Source organism: Scophthalmus maximus, chromosome 14 (assembly GCF_022379125.1).
Source record: "Scophthalmus maximus strain ysfricsl-2021 chromosome 14, ASM2237912v1, whole genome shotgun sequence".
Lineage (NCBI taxonomy): Eukaryota > Metazoa > Chordata > Actinopteri > Pleuronectiformes > Scophthalmidae > Scophthalmus > Scophthalmus maximus.
In genome coordinates this window covers 1,687,501-1,706,623 of record NC_061528.1, presented here as the reverse complement: position 1 = coordinate 1,706,623, position 19,123 = coordinate 1,687,501, and the positions used below count along the sequence as shown (strand labels likewise).

The 19,123-nt window shown below is 44.8% G+C and overlaps 1 protein-coding gene and 1 long non-coding RNA gene across 4 annotated transcripts in view; one reads left to right on the top strand and one right to left on the bottom strand.

Moving 5' to 3' along the window:
* Positions 1-19,123, top strand: part of raph1a (Ras association (RalGDS/AF-6) and pleckstrin homology domains 1a) — a 50,980-nt gene that overhangs the window by 379 nt on the left and 31,478 nt on the right. For all 3 annotated transcript variants that reach the window (XM_047337229.1, XM_035603929.2, XM_047337230.1), the window contains exon 2: positions 16,774-16,832. The gene's annotated coding sequence lies outside the window, so the exon portion shown is untranslated. The remainder of the gene's footprint in view (positions 1-16,773; positions 16,833-19,123) is intronic.
* Positions 5,440-6,796, bottom strand: LOC118282656. The gene is made up of 2 exons (XR_004784318.2): positions 6,398-6,796; positions 5,440-6,114 (listed from the first exon to the last, which is right to left on the bottom strand). It is a non-coding gene; the product is annotated as an uncharacterized LOC118282656 (long non-coding RNA).

The window sequence follows — 19,123 nt, the reverse complement described above, 5'->3', positions numbered from 1 at the left end:
GACAAGAGGAAGCCTGCGACATTGACGTGATTGTTGCGGATCCTTTAATTAACATCCAGGCCAATTGATCCCGTTAGTGGCTGCATCAGTTGTGTGTGTGTGTGTGTGTGTGTGTGTGTGTGTGTGTGTGTGTGCAGAGAAAGAAGAGGAGGAGGAGGAGGAGGAGGAAGGGGGGGGGGCTGACAGAGATGAGACGCGTTCCTTCTCTGCAGATGGTTTCATGTGTTTCTCTGCATGTGCACACGTTTCTTCTTCTGGATGAAAATGCGCCGCGTTGTGCGTAATTTCGGCGCCGCTGTGTTAATGAAACGCCGCAGGGCCTGCAGGGCGCGCGCGCACACACGCACACGCACACACACACCGGCCTGGATGCGCAGGTTCCGCCGGCTGACTGCGCCTGTTCCTCCCATGCAGCCGGATCACATGCATGTTGGTGGTGTGCTGCAGCTGCAGCTCGGGGGCCGGCGAGCTGAGCCGAGCCGAGCCGAGCCGAGCAAAGGCGTGGCATCCAGATAGCATTACACCGACTGTATGGGCGTGTTTCCCCCCCGCAGCTGCCACACACAACACAACTGTACCGACTCTTAACATGTTACATGTTATTAATTCACATGCATGTTATTATGGATGTGTCCACGTGGATGATGTGACCGCTGCTGTTTTCTGTATTCTTCAATTGCATGTTCATTGATAAAGGGGCTGGCCAGGGTTTGACCCGAGTCTTGAGTAAATGTCATTTAAAATTCAGCATCATCAGACATGCAGGTCTGCCATCTGTCTGTCTGTCCGTCTGTCTTCAACCAGTCTCACCATCTCGTCTTCCTGCTACAGATTGATCCTGTCTGTCTTCTTGATGACAGATTTGTCTCATTGTCTCAAATTTGGGAAAATCCCATTAGAGGGTCTTGGTAGATGTCTTGTACCGGCCCTGCCCCCATTAGGAATTGTTCAACGGAGGTGATGGTCTGTGAAATGGAGTTTAGGTCAGTTTCAGAAGTTAAGCCCAAGTGTTGTTGTGTTGGTTGGTTGGTTGGTTGCTTGGTGGAGGAGTTCAATGTTTTCTGACGAGGCATGATGATGGCATCATGAACAGGATGGAATGTTCCTCAGTACAGCACAAACCTTCGCCAACAATCCCTTTGAATCCAATCAAGGTAAACCAAATTGTACAAACTTATAGATATCCTTCATATGCCTGATTTTGTTCATCAAGATCCATGAGATATTCCCTGGGAAATTGGTGGAAATTGTTAAAGAAAGTGATTCAAAAAAACCAAACAAACATGGATCTTCCCCATTGTCCTGCATCTGTACCAAAAGTTAATGGGTTCTTTCTTGGCCCGTGGCCGTGCACCATCCTTTCACCAAGTTAGGGGGCGAAATCCATTCCGTAGTTTGCGCGGAATCAACAACCAACCAGTCCTCCAACTCATACGACTAAAATGTTATATGTGGTAAAACAAAAGAAGACCACATAGACCTAAAATGGCGTTTCTACCGAGGCTTATGACCGCGAGAGCTCTGCGCTCTTTAAAACGACCCTTACGTCGTAATATGCAGTTTCAGAAACAACCTGTCTGGTCGTTGTTTGGTGGAGGACAGTCTCCGACAAACGTGGGTGAAGCTATAACCTTGGCGGAGGTAATAAAAGTAACCTTGACGTAGTTTTGTCCCTTCTCAAAATATGACGTGAGTGATTATGCATTAAAAGTTTGTCCTAAAAAAATATGATTTAACGAGCCAACCATAACCTTCGAACGTTGATTTACAGTTCTGCGACATGGACAACAGCAAGTCTTGTTCGGATAGCAGTGGACTGTTTTGACTGGCGACTGTATTTCCTCACCAGGTGAGGTTGGACTTTGCTTTTGACCAAAATAGAGTCAGGGTGGAATTTTCTGTCTGACTTAAATTGAAATAGAGTTGATGATGGTGTTTTTCATGCGGCGATATCGTCAGTCCGAGTCCGACACAGTCCTCTCTATGACGTTCACCGAACTGAGCTACTTGGTGTTTGACTTGCAAAAAAGTGAGATGTCGAACCAACAGTCCTTCAGATGTTTTTAATACTCACTGTACAGTCGCCGGTGCCGGGAGCCCGTCTTTTCCGGGCCTGTAATCTGTTACCAGGCCCATCAGAGCTTAAGTGTAATCTTAATGACAGACTTGCGACGCCCCACCTCTATAACACACTTGCGTGCAGCAAAGTGGGACAGAATTCCGTTTCTCCCAGTGGTGCGGAGGGTTAACTGGAGTATGAAAATCCCCACTGCCCTACTTCATAAACTAAAGGCTGCTCTGACAGAATCCTACCAGCCATTAAGCTTGAATTTTTTTCTTTCACATCTGAGACCTGCAGCGTTCTGCTTCCACTGATGGTCTTTACTTTGGGTTAGTGTCCATCGCATTGGTGCTTCTGCACTGCACCTTCCAAAGGTGCATCAGATGCCAATCGAGCAGTATGACTCTATGTCTTATGGGTTGGTTTCCAATACAGGAGCCTCCCTCTATGGGGAACAAGGACCTTCTGGGGCAATCGCTCCCTCCGCCTGCAATTCCCCTGAAAGATTGGGGGTCTACGTTAAGCTACGGGGAGATATTTTTACCCCTGCAACTAAAAAACATGTTTTACTATACTGAGTTTGTGGCTGACGATGGATAAGCCCGAGACATTTTTTGGACACTGACATCCATACTTTGTTGTCCGTGTTTGCAGAAGACAACATTAGACGCGTGATTTGCCAGCGGGGTACCGTGGACGAATGTACAAATGCCGTGCGACTGTTGCACTTCTGATTTGTTAGGAGACCATTTTGTTTAGGTTAATCGCCGCAGGGATTTGGTGAACACCAGGGATTCGTGTAAACTCGATTCACGATGAGCTGCGAGAAGTTTAACCCTCAGGAAACTTCCTGGATATCAGTACTTGGGGAAATTGAAGTGGTGCAAAAGCCCTTTAACGCGGCAGGTTGCCAGAGGAAGCAAGCACATTCATGCTCCCAGGAGGATGAACTGCTTTCCCCATGTAGAGTCACTCATGATATCACAGTGTTGATAAAAACCCTGAGATGATGAAACTGATAATTAGTTTGGGATAACGCTCTCATCCAGAACGAGGCTCAGTGACGGGCGGAGGCTTCATCGTCTCGCTCAGGGGCCCTTCAGTGGATTACATGTCTGTCGTGGGAATCGCACATCTGCATTTCCTGGCTTCAGAGACGACGCTGGCCTCGTGCACTTCCTCTGGCGGCTCCGCAGTCGCCGTGTAAACATCCAATCCAATGCGCCGGTTGCAACATGTGTCTCAGCTGCTCTGGTGCAGTTTGTCGGCATCTTCTCGGCCGCGAGGGGTCAGAGCAGGTCACCATCTGATGTTGTTCTTCTTCTTCTCCCCGACTGTCACACACTGTCTTTTCCCTCTCTCACCAAGCGTATGGAAAACTCATCGCTCCTTCTCTCAGGAAATTCCATCCTTGTCCCAGGGGCGAGACGCTCAGGGAGGGTGAAGGAGACGGAGCAGATCGGCTGCACTGGGACACAGTTTCTTATGTGGACACCTCCTTTCTGTTAGCGAAAGTTTGAACTCTCATCTGCTGTTACAACACTTTATCTCTGTTGGTGCGTTCAAGAAAGCGCAGACGTTTGAGCTTTTGTCATTTGTCCCATGGAACGAAACCAATCCCGGGAAAGAAGGACATCTGAAATTCCCTTTTTCCAAATATTTTTTCATGTGCATTACCTGAATATGGTCAAATTTTCATTTGGAGAAATTGCACGAACCTAAACCGGTGTGATACATCGTCTGTCTGCTTTGCTGTGTCGGTGTTAAACCTCACACGTTAAACCACATCTCGGCACACACTCGTGTGTGTGTGTGTGTGTGTGTGTGTGTGTGTGTGTGTGTGTGTGTGTGTGTGTGTGTGTGTGTGTGTGTGTGTGTGTGTGTGTGTGTGTGTGTGTGTGTGTGTGTGTGTGTGTGTGTGTGTGTGTGTGTTGGACCGCTGACCAGTCTGTCTGCTTGGCAGTGATGTAGTGCTGTGTCTGTCCAGTAGGGGGTCGTGAGACCTGCTGAGACACCAGAGAGCCACAGGGCTAATCAGCCTCAGTTATCGCTCGATAACATGGTTATTCTTAACCTGGACGTTCAGCCAGGACGACTGGCTAGCCTAAGTGCTACATCCTGTTTGTCAAGGATGTGAAGTTGGTCGCAGAGAGGCGGGCTCTCTTGTGTCATTACACCTGCCTTGTTTGGTCCTTTGGACCTTTGGACTTTGCATTTTGGTCCGAACCAAAATTGCAGGTGTGAAAGTTTCCTCGGAGCACTGGACCCAGATTTGTTCCGAACAAAACAGGTGGACTCGGTTCGGATCAACCTGCACCATGGTTCCGTTTGTTAGCGGCGTGAAAACAATATTTTGGGATGGTTCGGACTTTCCGACCAATTACAGGAAGCAGAGGCAGCCAGCTTCAGTATCATAGAAGAAGAAAAACGAGCCGGAAAAAGAAATCAGAAATCGGTATGATGATGAGCTGTGGTATCACCTGGGGAGAGGAGGAGACCAAATATTTCATTCATGTCATCATGCGAGTGAAATTCTGGCACATTTTAAAATATTTGTGGTGAAGCAAAAATCGGTGAGCAGGATTTGTTGCTGGCTATAGTGACCAAATTGTTCTTTATCGACTAATCTGGAAATTATTTTTCTATAGAATAAAAATTTAAAAAGCCCCGTGAAAAAGATACAAAGTCTCTAATTTGAGACGATGAATGGTTCATGAAAACATTTGAGAGTTAATGAGAATTCTTCTGTTCTATTTCTTCAGCCGACATAATTGATGAATTAGTTAATATTGAGTGATAATGAGCTTTAGCTACTGGCCTGTCCTGCACAGATAACCAAGGCACCTTGATGGAGTCTCACGGACGCTAATAAAAAGGCCTGGTTGAGTTGAGATATTGGATTCAACTGTGTGGAAGCTGAACAGAATCGTCGGTGTTCAACCATCAGTCGGGGGGTTTGGTTAAACTGCACCGTAGTGAGAAAAAGTGATTTAGTACAAAGCACAAGAAGGTGAAAGAGTGGTGAGCAAACAAGTCAGTGCCTGAGTGTTACTGTTGTTCAAGGACTTTTCAAGGTCAAAGTGTTATTTCAAACACTACCTGTCTATAGGCTCAGATCGCAGCGTATATCTCGTATTGTTCTTGTGTTTGAACAGGTATTGAAAATAGAGCTGCAACTAAATGATTTCTTTCATTACGGATCAATCTGTCGATTCTTCTCTCCATGAATCAATTAGTGGTTTGGTCCAAAAAATGTCGATCGTGTTTCCCAAAACCACCAAGATGATGTTTTGTTTTGTCCTCACACCAAAGATGTTCAGTTCACTGTCACAGAGGAGCAAAGAAACCAGAAGATATTCACATTGAAGAAGCTGAAATCAGAGAATTTAGACTCTTTATTTTCATTAAAACTTCAGGAACTGATTTATCGACTATCAAAATTGTACAGCGTTTAATTAAGTAGTCGATAAATAATCGATTCACTGTTGCATCTGTAATTGATGAAAGGGATTTATCCCCACATGTGGCCCAAAAAGTTGGATGGGTGCAAAACCATGAAAGTGTTGGTCCTCACAAGTAAGCAAAACAACATGTGGACTCCTAAAGTGAGAAAAACAAAAGTGTGTGTGTGTGTGTGTGTGTGTGTGAGAGACAATAAATGTTCATTTCTGCTGTTTGTTGTTGAAACAGCCAACTGGCAGCTGAATGCAATGACTCAGCCACACACACACACACACACACACACACACAGAAACACACAGTATTGATGGAGTATCCAGATGAGGTCACAGTACTCCAGTTTCCCGTCTCTCTTAAACCTCATGTCCAGGGACAAACAGCAGGACAGTCAAATGTTCTGACATCACGTTCTGTATACACACTCTCTTCATCTATCTGTATTGAAAATTTGTCAATACAGAAAATGTTGTCCTACTGTACAAAAATTTCTACGGTATGTGCACCAGGTATCGGCTCAGGGTTCAGAGGTCAGGGATGCCATCAGGAACGAGTGTGTCGGGGACATTCCTCTCACAGTCCAGGAACAAGGAATTCTGGGAAAACAAAAAGTAGAAATGATGTTTGACTTGTTGGTGAAGTCGTCGCTTTGTCCAGATATTCAATCGGCTCCATTCAAGTCATTACTTTTTCCATAAATCGCCTTTTCTCTTCAAGCACAAACGTCCTCCTGCAATGTGAAGGAGTTTACTAATCAGAGTTTACTAATCAGAAGCTGGTACGTTTTGATATTTGACAGTTTTTTGACGCTTGGTTCGATAAACCAGCCTGACTCAAGATCCCAGAGATAAATTGTTCAAATCAATCAAATCAATTTACCTTTGTATTTTCATATTTCCCTTCTGTGTTTGGTTTGATTTCTGCGTCGAAGGACGTGTTCTCTCTTCATCTCTAATATGAACGAGTCCCTTTAGTTCAACTCCGGTCCGTCTCCGACTCTTTTTAATTCCAGACAGATGTGGAGTCCTTGTGGCCGCTCGTTGCTCGTTGCTGTGTTTCCGCACAGCGCTCGTCGTTCTTGGAAAATTTAATCTCATTTCGTCTTTTCTGGGTTTTTTTGTTTTTTTTAAAAATTCTTTTCTTTTTTTCCCTCTTGTGAGTTGTATCGCTCGAGCCAATTCTCTCTCTCTCTCTCTCTATCTTTCTCGGTGTCCCTCGCCCCTCGTGGAGATCCAGGGGCCGGCTGCGCAGCTGGGAATCAGGCTTGACTCCGTCCCACTTGATGTTAAAAGTTCCTACTGTCCTTGAACACTCGCTCGAATCCTGTACTTAAGTTTCAAATTCAGTACAGTACATTCAAAGTGTTACCTGGGTAAAAGTACAGAAGTAGAATCAACATAGTATGACAAACAAACACATATATAGATATGTGCACAATCATCCGCCAATAAGTCAAAACAAGTTGCAGCACAAAAATGTCCAAGACATATTTACAGTCATTTAGAAGTAATTACATAGTGTTTCCATCATTGAGAGATTTCCTTTTAAACATCAAAGTTTGCATGGTCACAATTATTTAATTACCCAAATCTTGACGGCAGATGTATTTGTATTCATGTAGAAAAAGGATATTGGATCAAATGAATGTCAGTGGACTCGCAGCAGTAAGTGGATTTGTTCACGGCAGCCCGGTGCTGAATTATTCACATGATTATGTGAATGTGCACGAGGATGGAGGGCGCATACCGCCGCGTAACCACGGCGCCGCTGGTCCGACTCCTCGCGCGGGGAATAACCCGCTCTCTGCCCCCCGGCTTCCTGAACGTTCCCCTGAACTGCTGCGCCAATGGTCCATATGACATCATATGATGGGCAATCGTTCTGTGATCAATATAAGCTTGAGAATGTTTTTCTAATTGTGGACATAACTTTTGAAAGATAATTGTGTTTTTGGATTGTTGTTGAGCTGTCGCGATAATTCTGTTATCGACTTATCGTACGATATATGAATATGAACTCAATCATTTTTATTGCCCTCAACAGTTCAAGTCTCGCTGCTTCTGTTCCCCTCGTCTGTTCCTCTCGTCTGTTCCTCTCGTCTGTTCCTCTCGTCGTATGATTCATAAATCATTGGTTTGGTCTATAAAATTTCAGAGAATATGTATTTCTTAGTATTTGTCTAGAGGCACATGTTTTCAGATTGTTTGGCGTGTAGGACTTCCGACCAATATACTGCTCGCTCACATGATTCCGTATCAAAAAATGGTCGATAATATTGTGTATCGCAATATTTCTGGGACAATATATCTGGAGCTGCAGGAGTTAATCGATCAATCGATAAGTAATCGACTTAATCGATTAATCGGTTGTTTTTGAAAAAAAAGTCTTAATTCTCTGATTTCAGCTTATTAAATGTGAATATGTTCTGGTTTCTTTGCTCCTCTGTGGCAGTGAACTGAAGATCTTTGGTGTGTGGACGAAACAAAACATCATCTTGAGGGTTTTGGGGGAAACACGATCGACATTTTTAACATTTTATGAACCAAACAACTAATCGATGAATCGAGAAAATAATCAACAGATTAATCGATTATGAAAATAATCGTTAGTTGCAGCCCTAGTTATTTTGTACACACACACACACACACACACACACACACACAAACACACAGACAGGCGTTGGAAGCAGGGTGATAGATGTCCAAATAAAATTTTCAAATATTTGACGTAAATTTAAAGATTAGTGAAAAGAAGAGGATGAACAGATTATTCACTAGCTGCTGTTCGCCTGTTAGATTCAACGGTACAAAGCGATAAAACGAGTCACAGAGGCGGCGCTAATTATACCTTCTGAGCTCCGCCACACACGCACACACACACACACACACACACACACACACACACACACACACACACACTGCCTTTATTGTTTGTGTGTGCCGCTGACGTTTAAGGGACATGATGTTATTATAAAGTGTGTGTGTGTGAGAGGGTGGAACAAAGTGAGAGTGTGTTTGGGGTTTGTCGGTTCGAAGTAACTGTTGACGCAGTAAGTCGCGAGTGTGAGTGTGTGTGTGTGTGTGTGTGTGTGTGTGTGTGTGTGTGTGTGTGTGTGTGTGTGTGTGTGTGTGTGTGTGTGTGTGTGTGTGTGTGTGTCCGTTGGCTTGCACAAAGTGTTGATAGTGTACGCCTGTTCATTTTCCATTGCTCACACCAAGAGGGAAAAGTGTGTGTGTGTGTGTGTGTGTGTGTGTGTGTGTGTGTGTGTGTGTGTGTGTGTGTGTGTTAATGTTGGATTATGTGTGTTAATGTTATGGCTTTGGGAGTACGTCTGGAACAGCTACTGTTTTTTTCTGGGCTGGCACTTTCTTATGTGAAAACACACGTGAAGCGCGTCCAGACCAAACCACAGCTACCTCCAGTATCCAGACGGCTCTTCCAGAACAGATGGAAAGTATGTGAGGCTTCTGCCTGTCTGTCTGCCTGTCTGTCTGTCTGTCTGTCTGTCTGCCTGCCCGTCTGTCTATCTGTCTATCTGTCTATCTGTCTGTCTATCTGTCTGTCTGTCTGTCTGTCTGTCTGTCTGCCTGCCTGTCTGTCTGTCTGTCTATCTGTCTATCTGTCTGTCTGTCTGCCTGCCTGTCTGTCTGTCTGTCTGTCTATCTCTCTGTCCGCCGCTGCCGTCGTATCTTCTGCGACAGAGGTCAAGGTTCAGGTTCAGCTCCACCCGTGGCCGTGAACACAAACTGACGTGACTCAGTATCTTCTGCACGAGAGCCGAGTGCGGTCGGGGTTGTGACTGGGGAGTCGCCAGCTCAAATCCTCCGACCGGTTTGGAAAAATGTGTGGATGGAAAGTGAAAGAGGACCGAGGAGTGAGTAGGAGTCTTGAAAGGAAGGAGAACAGACGGACTCTGCATGTTTCGTCGTCCTGTAGTAAACTGAGGCGAACACACAGGAGCCGATAATGTGATTCAATATCCAGAGGCGTCCAGCAGCTCTTATTTACGGCGTCCGCCCTCATGGTAAAAAGCTCTGGGACCTTCAGCGGCGTCTTCTACTGTTCGTGGATGACAACTCTTTTAATCCTGAAATATTTGTATTTGTGATACAAACGTCGTCAACACATTACATTCATTTTGCTGTCGCTTTTGTCCAATCATCGAGGCAGGCAGCATTACGGGCCCACACTCCAATGACCTGGAGTCGAACCCTGACCTCCTGTACAAAAGTCAGCGGTGCAACCCACTAAGCTGTACCAGCGACTTTATGCACGCCCACTCGCTCGCCGTGGATCTTTTGGAGATTTTACAGCTGTATTCTCACATTTTGTGGATATTTAAGGAGGAACACGTGCATCCTCACAAACAGCCCCGCCGGATGAGTTCAGGAAGATGTCCGGACTTCAGAGCAGGTCTGAAAGCAGCTCATGACGTATTGGAAGTTGCATCTCGACAGTTGGGAGCAGGCGGAATTTCCATTTGCCTTCACGGCTTTCGTTTTCATTTGGACGATTGAAGAAAATCATGTGAGCAGGAACTCAGAAGTCGGGACTAGAGACGTGCGATATGTCTCTCGGGGACGTCAACCTCGCTCAATACCAGTCCAACCCCTGGTCGGTTCTATAGAAGTCATTGAGAGAATAAATCAAGATGGCGCTGATCAAAGTACTAAACCTGGCCGACGCCGCGGTGGGTTGTGAAACGTCTTGAACGTACACGAGGAGCAAACGGACCGATGGAGTCGTCCGCCCGCCGGTCGGTGGGTCGGTCGGTCGGTCGGTCGGTGTGGAAGGTGTGGAAGGTGTGGAAGGTGTGGAAGGTGTGCAGGTGTAAGTGTAGTCTACGGGAACTTGTTCCAACTGGAGCCGCTCCGATGGTTTCTCGCTGAGTCAGGTTCACTTGCTCTTTCTCCGCACTGTCATTATATGATTAGCTCCATAACTCTGTGTGTGTGTGTGTGTGTGTGTGTGTGTGTGTGTGTGTGTGTGTGTGTGTGTGTTACGTCTGCGTGGATGGAGGTACTGAATGCGTCGGAGCAGGTTTCCCTCTGTGTGGACTGTGACCAGTTCAGCAATGAAAAAACACACCCGCTTACGTTTTGTCCACTTTTCCCTCCGTTTCTCTCGCTTGTCGAGGAGGTTGTCGCTGGTTCCTACCGCAGATGTTGTTTGTGGCAGGAGCCGTTTCAACTGAGGACAGACAGAAGTGGAAAGTTCAGTTTCTTTCTCTCTTTCTTACCATGAGGCATTTGTGCACGCTGAAGGAAAAACGCTCGGCCCTCAGACCGCTGTCGTGCGACGGGAGCTAAAAGAAATTTGTGAAATGTGATTTTCTTTATTTTGGGGTGTTTGTCCCTAGACCCTGTGAACCGGAGAGCAACTAATGGTCTTGTTTGAAACTCACACGAACGTCGCTAGTAGAAAGATTTTGGTACCATTGGTAAAGAGCCAGGCTAGCTGTTTCCCACCGTTTCCAGTGTTTGTGCTAAGCTAAGCTAACTGTGTGTTGGCGTTGAGTCGTATCTAATCTCCTCATCAAAATCTCGGCAAAGACAGAGAATGAGCGTATTTCCATTCCCTTTAACGTCACTATCAAGATATGATACTACAAATATGGAATTATTATATTCAGCTTTGTAAAAAGCTGTTACGCCTTATGTGGCTTAACAATCACCAAATTTCTGTCGGATGTGCTTCGTCATAGACACTTGCACCTCCAATCCTATAATTATGAACGTTATCTTACATTAAGTCACGTTAAGCCTTCTCCCCATAGTGGGCTTGTAAAAACGCTGGAAGACGGACTGGGGGGAAGCGGGGAATCGAACCGCCGACCCTTCGGGTTGGTGGACGACCGACTCTGTGCCTCCTGAGCCGAGGGCCTCGTACGATTGTGAATGTGATCACGGGGTCCTTCAGCCTTTTTCGTGCTAATCGTTGCCGTGGAAACTGGACACTGACCACCCAACATCCTCAGTCCAACTGTCCTTCATCCTCCTCTTCCTCCTGTTAGCAGTATTTAACCCAGTGTCCTTGTGCTGTGTGTGTGTGTGTGTGTGTGTGTGTGTGCGTGTGTGCGCACTCGAGCAGAGTGCTGTGACTCTTCCTGACAGTTCTGCAGTGCGTCCGACTCCGCTGCAGTATCACCAGACGTGCGAGGAATCCTCTCAACGCCCGTCTGGGTCTTAAACGTTGTTTTTTTTTTGCTGCGTTCTCGCTGGGAGAAAAGTTTTTTTCTTCAATCGGCGTCAGACGGGTGTAGATGCACAACTGAGGTGGTGTCGCCCTCGTGACCGCTGACCCGGGACGTCCCATCACCCGTACAAACCGTGAACTATGTCCACGTGACAGCTGCGACTGTTATTGATTTGATTTGCTACTTATTTTTCCTGATCGAATCAATTGCGCTGTAATTGCTGAAGTAAGTCATTTTCTCATGTTGAACCGTGTTTCCGTCCAAACGCTAGATGAATTGTAACCAAATGTTTGACAGCATTTTCATCTGCTACTATCGTGCGAATATCAGGAGTTTTGTTTTTCAAGATAAACAGCTGCTGTGGCTAAGGATCCAGAAAACTAGGGCTGCAACTAACGATTCTTTTCATAATCGATTAATCTGTCGATAACTTCTCGATTAACCGTTCAGATGTTTGTTCATAAAATGGTGAAAAATGTCGATCGTGTTACCCAAAATGTCCAAGATTTTCAGTTCACTGTCACAGAGGAGAAAGAAAATATTCATATTTAAGAAGCTGAAATCAGAGAACTTTGAGTTTTTTTTCATATAAACTACTTGAACTGATTAATCACATATCGAAATAGTTGGCGATTAATTTAGTAGTCGATTACTAATCGATTAACTGTTGCAGCTCTATAGAAAACATGATGGAAATATGGTTTATGTTTCATGTCATTTGAGGAGCGTTACATTCTCCTCGTCGCTCCCAAAACGATCTGACGTTCCCCATGTTTCGTCTCCAATGGAGATTTAAATCACATGCGTAATCCACGTCATGATTAACTCACTAAGGGTCCGTCCCATTTCACCTCACTCGGCCTCTACCCCGGGGTAGGGACGGGTGTCCGACGTCTTCAGAGGATCAAGGGGTAGGGGGTTCAGGCGTAGGGCGGGTTGGGGTCAGATAATGACTTCAGGTTGGTAGAAGAACGGGGGGGTCGGGCCGAGGGGCAGGGACAAGTGAGGGGAAATGGGACGGACCCCAAGACTTTTTCCATTTCACTTTGTCACCTTTTACTTTGAGCGATACACTGACTGCAGCATTGTTCCTCCAGAGCATCAGCCTTTACACCAGCAGCTACAAAAAACTGTAAATCTGTCTCATTGTAATTGAAAGTGACACTGAACTTTACACCGAGGTGCAGTTCTATTCTATTCTATTCTATTTAGTCAGTTTTTCCTGCCCTGCAGTGCTGGCAGCTTGTGCCCCATCTGAATGAGAGAAAAAAAAGGAAGATAAAAAAGAAATCGCAGGCTGCAGATTCCGCCCGAGGCCACGGCGAGAGAATGCACATGCAGTAATGCGACCTGACGTGTGGCCTGGTCCAGTGTGCTGGCTGGTTACCAGGCAGACCAGGCAGCCGGGCACCGACTCTGACTCTGGTTGAGGGTTTGAATCCCGCTGTGTGTGTTCAGTACTTCAATGATGGAATCTTCACGGAAAGGAAAACCCCCTGTGGAGTGAATGGAACTGGATTTAAAATGTCAGCCTGTCTGTGTAAGTTTGTGTCCTTCAGCTGCTGTAGACTAAACTGTCAGGAGACTATTTTAAATAGGTGCGATGGAGAAGGGGGGGGGGGGCACATGCTCACACATTGTCTCTCTCTATGACATAATACATTCCCATACTACACCCTTACATAAATCTAATTCCGACCACAGCCCTCAAACCGAGTCTAAATCTTCAAACGGACCTTTGAAGTGGCGAGCAGCGGCCAGCGTGTCCTCACTGCGGACATGTGACACCGGTCCTCACAGAGACAGCATTACAGACACACACACATCCACACACACGGGTCCACATGCTCCAGGCTGAGATGACCTCATATCAGTGTGATGATCAGTGAACGGTCCCAGTGTGAGCACCGGACGACAAAGTGGCTCGTCTGAACTTCAACTGGCATTTACAGTTGTAGAATTAATATTTAAGAATGGATTCATGACAACGAAGGATGAAGGGATCGAGTTGGACACTGTAACTTTACATTTTTACTGTGGTTGACAGATTTATTATGGAATCATAACCGCTTAAAGGTGAAGATATCAAAATGTTATGTTAAGACAAGTCTCACATTTGAGGAGAAGCTGGTGTTATTAAAAAACTTCTTTTTTTTAAATGACGATCAAAACAAGACACATTTTCACCCAGTTGATTCGTCACATGACGAGATGTTGCACTATGAAAGCATTAGATATTAAAGAAATAAATTCCAACTGCACTGAGACCTGCATGGTCACTGTGTGTTTGTGTTGCCTTCTGGATTTTTTCAAGAATCAGGGTGGATAAGAAACTGCAGTAGAAGTGTTGTAACAAGGCCTTCATTGTTACAATCAAACGTTTCCCTGTTGGCCAATTATTCTGGTAATTAATTGTGGAAACTACAATCCTGACATTGTACACGGTGTGAAATCAGATTTCCGAGGCCGGTTATGAGAGAAATGATCGTGAGGTAAAAGCTTTTGTTTTTTGTCTCCAGTCCGAGATTTTAAAGCCTCTGTTTTGGCCGACTGCTGCTGGTTGTTTCGTAATAACCTTTAATGCTTCCTGTTCGGCAGAGACAGAGATTAAAGCATTACATACAAACATATTAATATCCACCAGGAGAAGATGACGTCAGAGGAGAAAATAAATACTGTGAATCTTTATATATATGAAATAAATCACAATATATATAAAGTAATGAAAATATGCATTCAATAAATCATAATGCATATTAAATAAATCACAAGATATATGGAGTAAATCATAATATATATTAAATAACTCATAATATATATGAAGTAAATCATAATATATATTAAATAAATCACAAAACATATGGAGTAAATCATAATATATATCAAATAAATCACAAGATATATGGAGTAAATCATAATATATATCAAAGAGATCATAATATATTATATTGTATATGTAAAAATGTTTGAAATATCAATCGATAGTAGAAAAAAGCCCTGATCCACCAGGGTTTGAAGACTAAAGATCAAAACTTGAAGGTGCATAAAGCAAAGTTTAACATCTAATAAACTAATGTGTATCAAATTTACCATATTACCATATTTTTCAACATTGACAAGAAAAAATCTCTTTGGAATCCCTCAACATCAACAGATTCATAAAAGGATCCAGGACATAGGTCGAAAACCAACAGAGCCAAAATCAAAAATCAACTGTGAATCATTGATATTCATCAGGAAAGACCGACGAGTGAACAATGATCTTTATCGTGATCCAACAAACCAATCCCTTCGGAGCTCCTGAAACCACCAGCTGTTGCGAAACAAATGTGAGCAAATTCTTCACTCATACTTTTCTGTGAACTGATCCATTGCAACACATCGAGATGAGGAACTGTTCTGAATGACACATCAGGTTTTAATCCTGGAGTGAGATGGAACCGTCAAGTTGTATTTCACAACCTCATCAGTCCAAAGGAAACATACACGCAGTCCAACAGATCGTAAAGGAGTTCAGTTTAATGTTCTGCTACCATCAGCTAGTTAAACCTCCTCCCTCCTGCTTCTGGAAGTCAAACTCCTTTTCACATTCCCCCACGGACGATGTTACGTGACTCACTTCTGCAGCTCGGATCTGCATGAAACTCTCCAGTTAAATGATCAGCCTGAAATATTCACTACAGCCTAAAAATATATATATCTGGTTCTATGAGTCGAAGGTACGAGGTCGTTTGTACGGTTAACGACGACTCTCGCTTCTGGGACCAGCAGCTGAAATCTGTCAAACATGATCGCTGAAATAATTAAAACTGCTCATCTTGGAATTGTGTGTGTGTGTGTGTGTGTGTGTGTGTGTGTGTGTGTGTGTGTGTGTGTGTCCCAACAACAACAATGTTCTTGTTGTTTCAGCCACCAGCTACTGATCATATGAGAACTGCTAATAATCTTATGCAAGTTGGGATTGAAGTGTGTGTGTGTGTGTGTGTGTGTGTGTGTGTGTGTGTGTGTGTGTGTGTGTGTGTGTGTGTGTGTGTGTGTGTGTGTGTGTGTGTGTGTGTGTGTGTGTGTGTGTGTGTGTGTGTGTGTGTGTGTGTGTGTGTGTTCCTCTGCGCATGTGATGCGTTGACATTTTTGTTTTTGTACTGCGTGATTAGCCAGTGGAAGGAGGAAAGACACACACACACACACTCACACACACTCTCTCTCTCACACATACACGTGACAGATGAAGTCATATTCACTGCAACTCCCAAAAATGCTTTTTCACACACACACACACACACACACACACACACACACACACACACACACGTTTTCCACTCACAGGTTAATGAATTCTCAAAAATAGATCAGACATTTTTAGTGTTGCAAAGTTAACCGACACCAGAAAAGAACACGATACTTTGACGTCGCTCCTGTGATGTGCGTCTATGTGCGTCAGGTTGACCTTTATCGATATTTATTAACTCATTATCGAATCCTATCAGAGTCAGAATTTGAGTAAATTGTCGCTGCTTTAATCTGACTCAGCAAATTACTCATCGAGAGGAAACTCGCTGACGAAAAAAAAGGAACGAGGGAAATAACATAAATTGGGAGTAAAATCGAAAAAGGATGAATTGGCCGGAAAGGAGCGAGTAGTGGGTCGAGAGAGGCAGAGTCACATAGAGAGAGAGAGAGAGAGAGGGAGGGACCACCGCAGTATATTTAAATGTTGTGGCCTGTCAGTTATTTTTAGGTCGCACACATCCAGCCTGCACAGCATGACAGAAACACACACGAGTGCCACCTGCTGACCGTACAGTTGGTGTGTAGACAGCTGCGGTGTGTGTGTGTGTGTGTGTGTGTGTGTGTGTGTGTGTCGGATGGAGCGAGGCCAACGCTTCCACCTCATCTCTGCACTCAACGTACGAATACAGAGAAGTGTTCCAACAGAATCCCCCAATATTTACAATTACAAAATACGACACGTGTCTGCTGCTGCTTCTCCGGTCGTCCACGGGAAATATGATCATGTCAAATAACGATACCTCTTCTCTCCGTGTGTGTGTGTCTGCAGGGTGATTGACCTCGCTGCTGCGGTGGAGCTGGACTGAGCTGCGTCAACACACACCAAAGGTAAAACGGCATGAAGCCGCTCTCATCGTCATTCCGTATCACCCCGTCACATGTGGAACGTTCTGCTCCGGGTGTGTGTGTGAACACACACACACACACACACACTTACAGCGACTTCACACCAAATGCATGTGCAGCCAAACATGTGCGAGTTTGGCTGCAGGATCATTTGTGTTCACTCACGCGAGTCACGACGAGGAAACACAAGCCGGGAACATCCACCCGTTCTCTGCATGTTCTCCTATGTGTGGTCACGTAATTGCACCGCGCGTTTGCACCGCTGAGGCCTCGTGGACGCCTCGTCCTCACAGACGCTCCGCTGGCGGAATGCGGTCAAACTCCTGCAGCCAGCTTTAGAAAATCTTACGGGAAAAAAAATCCTCTCTGAGAACCGGGGGGGTCGTTGCAACAGCAGATTAAATCCCTGTGACTTTGGAATGAAATGTTCAACAATTACACAAAAGTACAACGCTCAGATGTCCGCATTCTTTTGGCCACACCGTGTATTTGGTGATATTGCATTCGATACAGAATGAATCATGTTCCATCCGCTGTCACTGCTGTCCCTACCGTACCGCTGCTTGTTCTTCCAGACCGTCTTCTGAGGCCTGTTTCTGTTCTTGGCCGTAATCTTATTTCAAACTGGTCTTCGGCGTCTGGAAAAGTTGTCGCCCGACATCTGGTTCAGACATGTCGTGTAAGAACTGTTACTCATGCCGTCGTGTACCCGCAGCGCAGTTAACATGCCGTATGTCACTTATTCTTCTTTCTGTCCGTAAACCTTGCACAAGTCGTGTAAAACCGATGGTTAGGAAAAGTATTCGGATGTTTCCAAAATAAAGTGTCTTTCCACTCGGACATATTTACCCCAGAAGAATTCCACAGTCATCCAATGCATCACGGAGGATTAATGACTCTCGGCCTGCTAAGGGCTGCGGCGTTCTTCCTGCTCCGTCGTCGTTGTGGATCTCTTTGGAAAAACTAAATGTCTCTGTGGCAAATCAGCCAAGTCTTTAACGTGCCAGCGTTATAAATCTGTGGTCAGCGCAAACTAATATCTGGATGCCTGGGACAGAAATCATGTGATGTAACAGCTCGCACGGGCTTGGGTCATGATACCTCGGAATTTAAAAAGTCTCGAGAGTAAAGGTCCTTTTGCCGTCTCCTGAAACCAAAGACGGGTCAACGAATGGTCCAAAAATTGACAATTCGATTATGGAAAATGAATAAATGTCTGTAATGGACGGCAGTCGCACAACGTCACTGTTGAAGGAAAATGAAATGTAGGTAAAGTGGAGTGGAGTGGTAGATGAAAAGTATACAACCAGGTCTCCCCTCATACTGTACATAATAATTCAAATGCACAAATATATATATATATATATATTATGATGATTCCATCCTGTGTGGGGTTTTTTTTTTGAGGGAAACGTCATAGATTGTGTTTTTTAACGGCGCTGGAAGGGAGAGACAGTTTGGAAATCGTATTTCAACACTTGCTTGGGAATGTTGGTTTTTCTTCTAAAGATTAGAGAGTTTGTTGAGAAACATGTGTGTTTTTGTGGGTTGCTGCCCTGTTATATCGCTCAGCTTTGGAATGAGTTTAGCTTCACACACACACACACACACACACACACACACACAGCTGCACATCCAGCGTTTGTGCTGCAGTGATGTGATTGTATCAAAGTTGTGTGTGTGTATAAATACAGGCACTATAAATACACAGTGTGTGGTTGTGGGGCGGTCGTGAAGCAGCGGCTCGTGTTTCGTGTGTTTATTATAAGGAGCCGTTTGGGTTTGGCAACGTATAGAAAGGTAAAAATATATAGCGTCGCCGTGCGACATCCTGATAAAAACTGAACAACAGTGAATCTCTGCTTCTCGGAGGAACCATTGAATGTTATTGGTCCACGTTGACCTTTCCTCCGGCACGACACCTGTGTGACGCGCTCACACCAGGAAGTGGCACGGCGACTACGTCCACACAAAGAAAGCTGAGAAGCTATCGTAGCTGCTTAGCTAACCGCTAACGCTACGTCACATACATGCCAGAGGCTCCTCAAGTCAGCTAACGTGCTAACAATCAGTTTGGACGTCTGTTAGCTTTGAAACAAGACATTACAACAATTGATTTAAAATATCAGTTTGATTACTATATTTATTTATTATGTCTCTTATTTTAGTTAGTAAACTATTTTAGCTGCTTAGCTAATCCCTAACGCTACATCGCATACATGCCAGAGGCATGTCAGCTAAGGTGCTAACAATTAGCTTGTTGCCTTGTTAGC